Source organism: Paroedura picta, chromosome 4 (genome assembly GCF_049243985.1).
Source record: "Paroedura picta isolate Pp20150507F chromosome 4, Ppicta_v3.0, whole genome shotgun sequence".
NCBI lineage: Eukaryota > Metazoa > Chordata > Lepidosauria > Squamata > Gekkonidae > Paroedura > Paroedura picta.
Window position 1 is genome coordinate 129,907,031 of NC_135372.1, and position 10,462 is coordinate 129,917,492.

Consider the following 10,462-nt stretch of genomic DNA (forward strand, 5'->3'; position numbering starts at 1 on the left):
GACAGCACCATTAGGGTCTGGCTTTCAACTGGCAACTCATTCCACCAGGATGGTAAAGGTATCCCCTGTGCAAGCACCGAGTTATGTCTGACCCTTGGGGTGATGCCCTCTAGCGTTTTCATGGCAGACTCAATATGGGGTGGTTTGCCAGTGCCTTCCCCAGTCATTACAGTTTTTACCCCCCAGCAAGCTGGATACTCATTTTACCAACCTCGGAAGGATGGAAGGCTGAGCCAACCTTGAGCCGGCTGCTAGGATTGAACTCCCAGCCTCCAACTCATTCCACCAGGATGGAGTCAAAGCCAAAAAAGGCCCTAACTCTGGTTAAGGCCAGGAAGATATCTTAGTATGATTCGGAACTGGTCATTCAAATCCTGGCTCGCCTTGAAAGAAATTCTGGTTGAATTGCTTCCTTTCTAGAGTTACCAAACTCCAGGTGGCACATGGAGTCCTGACTACAGAGATCAGTTCTAGGATTGCCCGCTCCAGCTTGGGTAATTCTTGCAGATTTGGGGCCTGTACTTGGGGATGGTGGAATTTGTGTCTCTTCAGTGAGGAACCTCCTGCTGGCCCACTGAGAGTTAGAGGGGTGTGTGTTAAAAAACAGTATCACACTGATGATGCCACATCACTTCCAGTGAATGCCCAGAAGTGACATCACATTGCGTCACCAATGTGACATCAACATAGTATACTTGGATTCAAGCTATTTTTTTTACCATAGTGGTTTGTCATGATGCCAGAGGTGTGGTGTCCTTTCTCCCCATCCCCAACCCCTAGCAACCCTACTGAGTGAGAATGTGATACCATAGAACAGGGGTGGCCAAACTGTGGTTCTCCAGATATCCATGGACTACAATTCCCATTTCCCAATTCCCATGAGCCCCTGCCAGGGGACAGTGAAAACTGTCCTGACATCCTGATTCTTTGCCTGCCAGGACCTTGGGGGGATTGGGCTGGGGGAGGAATTCAGGGATGCAACTTCTCCCCCACTGCAGTGGTACAGGAGTGGGTGCAGGCCTCAGTCCCAAGAACCTCTGTGATCTCAAAGGATATCTTACAGAATCCAAAATCTCCTATGCAAAGACAGTGGCTGAAACGGAACACCTTCCACTTTTACACTGAAGCACCGGCTGTTCGTTTGAAGGATGGCCTCTCCTTCAAGAACCCAGTTTCAACCAATCCAATGCTACCTGTTAGCCTGAGTTACCCTCCTCTTGAGAGGTGTGTTTGGCCTCCAAAAGAACTATGGGGCTTTCTCAGTGGCACCGCCCTCTTGACAGAAAGACCCGCCGGAGGAGACATGTAGGACGGCTATGCCAACAAGGTTTAGAATGCTGCACGAGATCATTTTATGAGCCTTTGGAAATTAAGGCTGACCCCTGCTGAGCTCTTAGGACAGAATTTGCTATTGCTAGATTTTCATTTCTCAAGTTCCGTGTCAGGCCAATATTCTTATTGAACTGAATTATATATTTGTGGGAAGCGGCTTTCTCTCTGACTGGGTTGTAGGCACCCAAAGGAATTTGCTGCTGGCGTTTCAAGGCTACCAGAAGGATAACCCCGTAGACGGAAGTAGGTGTTTTATCTTCTACCTTCCAAATAAATTTTGGCACACGTGTTTATTGTTTCAGAATTCCGAGATTCCTGCAGCCAATACCAGCTTCTCCTCTAGCAAAAAGCTGGCGTGATTTAGGAAACTTGTCAGGGAACAGCAAAGAAAATTTTACAGAAGCGCATTCAGGAAAGAAAGGGGAAATAACTTTTTTTGTTTTCAAAGCTTAGTTGAAAGGTATCGGTTCGGTATATTCCTGATCTACTTTGAACCCCTATGTGACCCCTGGTAAGGGGAAGCCTTCAGCAGAGAAATCTAAACTTAGACAGATTTCATTTCTTTCCACGTCAGCTTGGACAGCTTTTCAATCAGCTATACAATGTAATGTATTTGTAATATCATCCATATTGTTATGTGCTTCAGAGGGAACTGGTACTGGCAGCAGCAAAGCTTTTCAAACTTAGTGGGGAAACTGATGGGGGGTCATGGAATGTTCACCAACATTCTGCAGAAGGAATGAAGCGGAAACCTTCTATGAAGGGACATGCAAGTCCGTTTCGCTGTAAAATCCTTACGTGAAAATCTGTGCAGGCAGATAGTGTAAAAACTGAGTCGCACCAATCCTGGGCAGCAAGGAATCTAACAGCTAGGCTGGCTAAAAGAAGGGACTGGGATAAGCACAGGGAGCCGCAGAGATTGGTATGGTGGTTCTCTTATGAAAACTGCCACCAGAATCAAGGTGACTGGGAATCCACTGCCTTTTCCCTACAGTGTCACACAACAGTGTGACATCGCTTCCAGTGACACAAGGACAGTGCAAGCAGGAGGGTATCATTTGACACCTGTTCAAAGGCACACTTGCAGATTGAATAGCTGTCCTGGCTGACAGCAATAGTTTGGTCCTCGGCTACAGGGTTTACCTATTAGCAGTCATATTGCTGCAATTTGCCCTAGCAGAAGGGAGAAGACAGGCAAAGAAGGGTCACCTGTCTTCCTACTCTGCTAGGGCGAATTGAAGTTTGGAGAAAGGGCAGTTTTGATCTGGAAAATGATAGCTGGAGGGAGAGAGAAAATCTCTCATGCCCCCTCTTGTAGAAGCTGTTTAGGGCGGGGGTTGTCAACCCCTGGTCCACAACTCGGTACCGGGCCGTGAAGGCCTCGGTAGTGGCCATGCCTGCCTCTCCCCCCACCCCAGCAGCAAGAAGCTCACCAGGCCACGAGAGAAGCAGCCGATTTGGCGGTCGCTTCGCTCGCGGGCCGGCTGGCTTCTTGCTGCTACCGGGGGGGAAAGGCATGCGTGGCCGCCGGCATGTCGGTGGACACAAATGTGCATGCGCAGAGCTACCGCGCATGCGCATTAGCACCCCTAGTGGTGAAAACACGCATGCGCAGCAGCTCCACGCATGCGCATTTACACCACCAGGGGGAGCTAACGCGCATGCGCATTTTCACCACCAGGGGGAGCTAACACACATGCGCAGCACCCGGGCCACCGGCTCTTCCCCACCCCCGGATGCGGTCCCCGACCATCAAAAGGTTGGGGACCACTGGTTTAGGGTACAGAAACCAGTTTGGGGATATGAGCTGAGAGCGCCAGGATAATGGGTATGGAGCCCATGGATCTCTTCCATATGAGAGCCAATGTGATGTAGCGGTTAAGAGCAGGAGTCATTAATCTTGAGGACCATGTTTGATTCCTCACTGCTCCTCCATATGAAGCCTGCTGGGTGAACTGGGGCAGTCACGGTTCTGTCAGAACGCTCTCAACCCCACCTACCTCACAAAAGCCACCTGTGGTGGGAAAAGAAGGGTAGGTGATTGTAAGCTGCTTTGAGACTCCTTCTGGTAAAACCTACTTTTCTTCTTCAGACCCACTGGTCTATCTCACAAGATGCAATAGTTCTGCCTTCCATTGCATCCCTCTCATGTATAAGGTGGACAACAAAATTCTCCTCAATTTTTCCTTCAGAGGATTTGCACTCAGGAGAGATGGTTTATCTGTTTTATGATGATCCGGGGCCTGGGGACCAAGCCCTCCGAGGAAAGGCTGAGGAACTTGGGAATGTTCAGCGTGGAGAAGAGGAGGATAAGAGGGGACAAGATTGGGGCCTTTGAGGATGTCACAGGAGGGCAGCGAAAGGTTCCTGTTGACAGCAGAGGAGAGGACCCACAGTATTGGGCTTAGAATGGTACCAGCTAAATATTGGAGGAGGGGGGATTTTCATGTCCAGGGTAGTACAGCAGGGGAATAGGCTGCCCAAGAAGGTGGTGAGCTCCCCCTCAACGGCCATCTCCAAGCAGCATTTAGAGAGATCCTTATCCTGGATGCTTTATGCCGATCCTGCATTGAGCAGGGGGTTGGACTACATGGCCTGGATGGGGTCTTCCAACTCTAGGATTCTATGATTTGTCATACAGGAGTTTTGTGTGGTCATACCTCATGTTTGAATTCCCCTCCTCCTTTCATTACTTTCTTTAGGCACAGGCCTAAAACACACTGTCCCCCAAGCTTTGAATTAAGGATTTTCTTTTTCCTTATCAGATTCCTTAAATTTTTTTCTGGATAGTTTTGTTTTGTGCTACTGGTGTTTTTGCAGCGCCCTGCCTTTTGTACAATGGCTTTTAATTGCAAGCTGCCTTGAGAAGCACTTGGAACAGGCTGCAGAGGAATATACATTCCAAATAAATCAAAGCACAGCCACAGCCAGGGTCTAATGACGTGTTCCATGGCAAGCACACGATTCCCAGTCTTGCATTTGCCACTGAATTGCAAAGCACTTACATAAGAGAAGCAATGGCCCTGCGGGTTGACAGTTCTGTCTTGCGGAATCCTTGGAGATTTGCAAGGTGGGATTTGGCAGAGTCCACCATCCCAGAGTGGTGGCAGAGTCCACCCATTTTCCCCAAGGGAATTGATCTCAGTCATCTGACAATCAATTGTAATAGTTCCAGGTACTGCCTGGGGGTTGGCCATCCTAGGTGGCCCAAAGGGAGTCTACAGCTCTCGGCCCACCCACTTCTTTTCTTCTCAATTCTGCATCCCGTGTCTGGCCTTTTTTCCCCCAGCCAAGGTGGAGGTGTGCTTGTTAGTCGTGTGGGAAAGGCAGAAGAGGAAGTGGCAGTGAGGAGCTAAGCAGCTCTTTCTTTTTCCCACCTGCCTTGCGCACTGGCCACAGAAACAGAGCCCCTTGTTTGCTACGGAGCATGCATTTGTGCCGAGAGAAAAGAGCGGTGGAAACGGCGTCATTTTGTGCAGAGCAGCTAAATCTAGGTCACCGAGGGCACTTCCGGATGAGAGACTTTTCTTCCTCCCCTCCGCTAAATGAGACTCCTCAGGATTTGACATGAGGGCCAAAGATCAGGGACGGGGATGCTATTTTAAGGCTCAATCAGCAGGTGATCTCAGAGTTGCTTCTGAGGACACACAAATGATCCCATCTTGTGGTTGTCACTTAAGAAACGGCGGGACTGTAGCATGCAGGCATGCTTTTGCGGGTGGTTTGCTAAGTTTTTAGCAGCAACTAGATCCTGCAGACGGAGGCTGGCATCATTTAGGACAGTGGTCCCCAACCTTTTTATCACCGGGGACCATTCAATGCTTGACAATTTTACTGAGGCCCGGGGGGGGGGGTGTAGTCTTTTGCCAAGGGACGTCGCTACCACTGCCTGAGCCCCTGCTCCACTTGCTTTCCTGCTGCCCGCTGTGAGGCTCTGCCAGCCGCAGCTGCATAGTGCCATGCTGAGGGGGAGCCCCAGCCATGGTGGCCGCTGGAGAGCACCAAAGGTGAGCCGGTAGCAGAGTGGCAGGTCAGCCCCCAAGGCAGCAGCTGGGGAGGAGGACGAGGAGGAGCCACGGCCTGGTACCGACTGATCCACGGACCGGGACCGGTCTCCAGACCGGGAGTTGGGCACCACTGGGTTAGGAGATGCCCTGCAGTCTACCTGTCTAGTGGCTGGAGTCAGACCTGGAAGACTTGGATTCTTTATTTCCTGCGAAGACCTCCAGTTGGGTTGGCCAATACGTTTCAAGAGCTCTGCGCATCCAGCCTGATTCCTGTTGGGACCATGGTGCGGAAAGGGAATGGGATTAGACCTCTGCTAGTACCATAATCCTAACCTGAAATGGTGCCAGGAAGCCGCTATTTGTCCCATTTGTTCTGCAAGGCAAATAGCAGGTCCCTGGTGGGGTTTCAATTAGGGGAAATAGTGCAGGTCGGGGGGGGGGGGAGGGAGTTCTGTCCGCTTGACCATTTCCGCAGTAGGAGACATACCTTGCTTTAGCCTCCCTTTGTATTTCCTTTGGGTGCTGTGAGTCCACTCTATCCTTTCCGCATTTGGGCTTTCTTCCCCTTGTTTCCCCGGCTGAAATTCTCGATATGCATTCCACATTGCTTCCTTCCCCTTTTCAAATAATGTGTGCCTGTTTGCACCTTTGTTTTCATTGCGCCCCTTAATCCCAACATTCTGTGTCTTCCCAAAGTAACCAGAAGGTAATTTTTAAAATAACTTTGAGTTATAACACTGCTGTGCAAGACTGTTCTTTTTTTTTTTAACTTAGAAACAGCGATGTAACATGATCACCCCTCCCTTTTATTAAGGCAGATTTTTCAGAATGGAGGCAGGGGAGGAAGGGATGGGGGAGGGAGGATGATGATGAGGAAAGGGACGAGCCCAACTGATCCCAAACTTGCGGGCGCAGGGTAAAAAACGAATGCATGCATTTTTGCATTGGACAGCCCCGAATTAGACTCTGCCTTGACTGATGAAATTGCTGTAACTAGGATTTCGCAAAACGTGCAATAAGTCAGACGGCAATTCAGAACTGCACCTGGACAGGCGAATTTTAAGGCGGAAAAAGATGGAAAAGTCGTCCCCCTCAAAATGCAAACAAGAACGCTATTGCTAGTGCAGAAACAGCTTGTGTGCTGTAGTCCTGAATGCATCTGGGCCTCAACACAGCAGGGGCCGGGAAGCAAGGAGGCCTCTGAATGACTCTGTGATCTGAACTAACATCAACTGTAGTTAAGCCTTTAGCTATTCAGCTCTCAAGGTGACCTTGGGACAGGGAAATTCTTTTGGATACCGTTCACTCCTCAAGGAAAGGCATGATAAAAAATGTTGATAGTTTTGCCTTTGTTAAAGTTTGAAAGCACGCTTTAGAAAAACAAATCACCAGGGAGTATTTTTCTGCTTCAGTTCAAAAATTATGCTTTCCCCCAAATATTACTGACATCCTTCCAGCTAGTGAAGAAGACACCTCCATAGCTGCCTACACAACGGCTACACTCAGGGACCAATTACGAGAGATGTTGGAAGTGCCGTATCCCAGGACAGAAGTTTCTAGCATCTTCTAAGCACCTTTGTCAATTTCACCTCTACAGTGAGGCCAAGGTTTCCCAAAATAAAATATTTTGAACTTCAGCTCTGGGGTTCCTGGAAAGCTTTCCACAATTTACAACAATAAATCTTCCAGGTGCTTCCCCTTTCGGAGGTGAGGACAGAAGAAATGACTATTGTCACCTTGGCCCTAGGCCTCAGACCTAGTTCCACTCCTTTCAACCTAGGCTGGCCCTGGAGAGTCCTCCTTGGCCTTCCCTCGTGTTAAACATTTATCTGGTGGTATATCCATATGTCATGTTTCCCTCCCAATGGCCAGTGATGGGCCTGGAGGGGGAGGGAGGGGAAGGGCCACAGCTTCTCAATCACAGTCTGCATTATTATGCAACTTCTGGAGTTTCTCAAAGCCTGAAGAAAGTTTCAGGGGGTTTCAATGGTAAAGAAAGGTCAAGAAAGGCTACCCCATCATAAGCCAACCATGTCTTTACAGTGCTTTCCACTGACATAGCTAGCCCCATGCTAAGAACTATGGGTGGGTAAAAATATAGGGATTATTGCGTGCCCCCCCTTTCCCTATTCGTCAAAACCTCTTTGAATAAAAACTACTTATAATGCTTCATAAAGGTATATAGGCTCAGGCTTTGTTGGGTCACCAATGGAAAAGGATTCTGGGTATGCATCTGTGTCTGATTGGCAGACTTGCGGTAGACTTTATTCATCTGATCCACTCATGGAAAAGAGGTCATCTGGGTGACCTTGGGCCAGTCACAGTTCTCTGAGCGAACTCGCAGCCTTACCTGCCTCACAGAGTGTCTGTTGCGGAGAGAAGGGTACACATTTGTAAGCCGCTTTAAGACTCTCTTGGGTAGTATAAAGCAGGGTATAAAAAACAGCTCTTCTATTCTGGGGAAATGCACCTTTTCTGCTACAGCTAGGCTTCTTGTCCCTTGAGGAATGTCCTTTGCCATGGACAAAGACTCCACCATTAATCAAATGGCTCCCATGGATTAATGAACTTAAAAGCTATAATATGGAAATAGAGATAGTCCCTGAGATAGGCTGAGTGCTAGCTATATTTAGCTCCATTGGCCACCACCAGTGTCTTGAAGAGTTCAGGAGGCATCTGGGAGAGGTTATGCCTCACAGAGCTGGGAAATGTACAGAAGAAGGCAACCCAGATGATTCGGGGGGTGGAGCACCCTCCCTATGAGGGAAGGCTGAAGAGTCTTGTGTTTTCAGTTTAGAAAAAAGATTACTAAGGAGAGTGGTTTATGAAATTATGCACGGAGTGGGGAGAGAGTTGACAAAGAGACATTTTTCTTCCTCTCCCCAAATACTAAAACTTGAGGGTTTCCAGTGAAGCCGATGGGCAGTAGGCTCAGGATGGACAAAAATAAATCCTTCTACATGTCGAGTGATTAAAATATGGAATTGGTTTCCAGACAATCGTGTGATACCCACAGGCTAAGGCAGCTGTAAAAGAGGATTAGATAGATTCATGGGGGATTGGTCTCTCACTGGCTGATTACTCTGCTGACTTAAGGAAACCTCCAAGTTCAGAGGCAGTCAGCCTCAGAATCCCAGTGCCCAGGAAGGTCTTGGCCTCTGTAACCTGTTGCTGGCCCTCCAGGGGAACTGGTTGGCCACTGTATGAGATGGATGCTGGACTAGATGGACAACTGGTCTGATCCAGCAAGGCTGATATTTTTATGAAGGCCTCAGCCTCTTTGCCCTGTTATTGGCCCTCCAGAGCAACTGGTTGGCCCCTGCGTAAGACCAAGTGCTGAATTAGATGGACCACTGGCCTGATCCAGCAGGGCTCTCTTGTTTCTTATGAAGGGCTTAGCCTCTATGACTTGTTTTTTGCCCTCTAGAGGAACTGGTTGGCCATTGTGTGAGACAGGATATTGGACTAGATAGACCTCTGGTCTGATCCAACATGGCTCTTCTGATGTTCTTACGAAGGTCATAGCCTCTATGCCCTGCTATTGGCCCTCCAGAGGAACTGGATGGCCACTGTGTGAGACCAGATGCTGGAGTAGATGGACCACTGGTCTGATCCAGCAGGACTGTTCTTGTATTCCCATCTGTTTTGCACACAGAAGGTCTCAGGTTAAATCATTGGCCTTGCCACTGGAAAAGACCAGTTAGGAGATGATGCACAAGACCTACACTGTAGATTCTGGAGGGCCACTGCCAGTCAGAGGAGACTAGACCAACTGGAATGGACCAAGCAGAGACTCGGTATAAGGCACTTTGGATGCTCGCAACAGAGACCCTTCTGTTTATCTCCACTCTCATTTTCCTATGTTCTGAAACTGGTACTTGGGGAAACCTCTCCAAGCTAACCTGTCCACAGCTGTTTAAAAGAAAGCCATGGTTGGATTCTTGTGTGCATTGTTATTTTTATCGTTTCTGCTTGCAGGACCAATGCCTTAACCCCCAGCTCTCCCACCCTGACTGCCCACCCAGAGCCCACCTCCGCCCGCCGCGCTACTCCTGACATTGAACTTCCAACAACCCGGACTGAGAAGACTGCCAAAAGAATAATAAAAAATCTCCAGCTATTCTTCTTCATCCTCACTAACAATTTGGTAATGAAGTATTGATTTCCACTCCCCTGCTTATGGACGATATTAGATTTCCATTGATAAACTGCGCCGAGGCCGTCTTGTCTCCACTGTCCCTTTTTGCTGTCACTAAAACAAAGTACCGCTGAAGTCGGATAATGACTGAGAACATTGATGTACTTATTTTGTCAATTTGTAACACTCGACAGGAAAAAAATAGTATAATTCTTCATAGTTTAATGTCCAGACGTGTTCCACAAGATGCAGGCAAACGGGAAGCTCTGCTCTTCATGGTAATGTCCGTTTCCTATTTATAACCCCTCCGGGATAGTTTGTCTAAAGGAAATGTTTCAATTCAGTGCTGCTAGTACAGATGCACCTGGGTTGCCCGGTCCAGTCATTGCACTAGGGATCAATACATCACCGTAAGGAGAAGAATTATTAAGTTAAAACATATCCCAATCCAAAAAAAACTCCAGAAACGTTCATCTTCCCAGCAAGTTGTTCCAATAGTTATGGTTAACCATGTTGCTGCCAAAGATTTGTTGATAATGGATTGTTTTCAGCTCCATGATTCATGTTGTGTTTTCTTTGTAATATTTTTTATTATTATTTTTTTAGATTTAAAATCTCCATGGCTGTGTATTTTAAGATGTATGCAACGGAGTGACTTTTCTCAAGCAAAAAAGCAATGGTTGTGGTTTTTAACACTCCACAGGTGGCATCGCAGGCAGTGTGCACGTCAAATGCGTGGTCAATGCAACAGTAAACTTGGCCATTATTGTCCAAAGAATCAGTCTAGAGCATTGTTGATGTAAAGGTGGCCAGGATTGCCTTTCCCCTGTTTTTAAGATCCACCTTAGTTCTAACGGGAGCTAAGTTTGGGTTTGGAAGAATGGAAGAGGAGACTATTTCAAATTGGCTGTTTTGACTTTCCCCCCATTAAAACTTTTGAGGTCCCCGTTTTAATTTGTGGAATATTCACGTTAATAATGAGATC

The 10,462-nt window shown here is 47.9% G+C and overlaps 1 protein-coding gene across 2 annotated transcripts in view; it reads left to right on the forward strand.

The window, feature by feature from the left end:
* Positions 1–10,033, forward strand: part of TSHZ2 (teashirt zinc finger homeobox 2) — a 421,574-nt gene extending 411,541 nt beyond the window's left edge. For both annotated transcript variants that reach the window (XM_077335642.1, XM_077335643.1), the window contains exon 3: positions 9,318–10,033. The gene's annotated coding sequence lies outside the window, so the exon portion shown is untranslated. The remainder of the gene's footprint in view (positions 1–9,317) is intronic.
* The last annotated feature ends 429 nt before the right edge of the window (positions 10,034–10,462 follow it).